This window comes from Penaeus monodon, chromosome 21, assembly GCF_015228065.2.
Source record: "Penaeus monodon isolate SGIC_2016 chromosome 21, NSTDA_Pmon_1, whole genome shotgun sequence".
NCBI lineage: Eukaryota > Metazoa > Arthropoda > Malacostraca > Decapoda > Penaeidae > Penaeus > Penaeus monodon.
Genome location: NC_051406.1, coordinates 18835266 through 18835498, shown reverse-complemented (window position 1 = coordinate 18835498; position 233 = coordinate 18835266). Strand labels below are relative to the sequence as shown.

The window sequence follows — 233 nt, the reverse complement described above, 5'->3', positions numbered from 1 at the left end:
AAATGTTTCATGAAAAAAACAAGTACTGCCAACTAATTTTATGTTTTTCTAAGTTTCCCATAAAAAAAATAAATAAATAAAGTACTACGATCTCACTTTCTTTTAAGTATTCCATAAAAAACAAGGGGGAGGGAGTTGTAGTACTGTTTCTGCTCGCGTGCGCGGCTGTCTTGGGTCACTTCTCAAGGACCTTCCAAAGGCCAGACGCAGCAGCGAAAGAGGAAATTGATGTG

The 233-nt window shown here is 38.2% G+C and overlaps 1 protein-coding gene across 1 annotated transcript in view; it reads right to left on the bottom strand.

Annotated features, from left to right (window-relative positions):
• Positions 1-233, bottom strand: part of LOC119586293 (leukocyte elastase inhibitor-like) — a gene marked incomplete at its 3' end in the record, with an annotated part of 14034 nt that overhangs the window by 3525 nt on the left and 10276 nt on the right.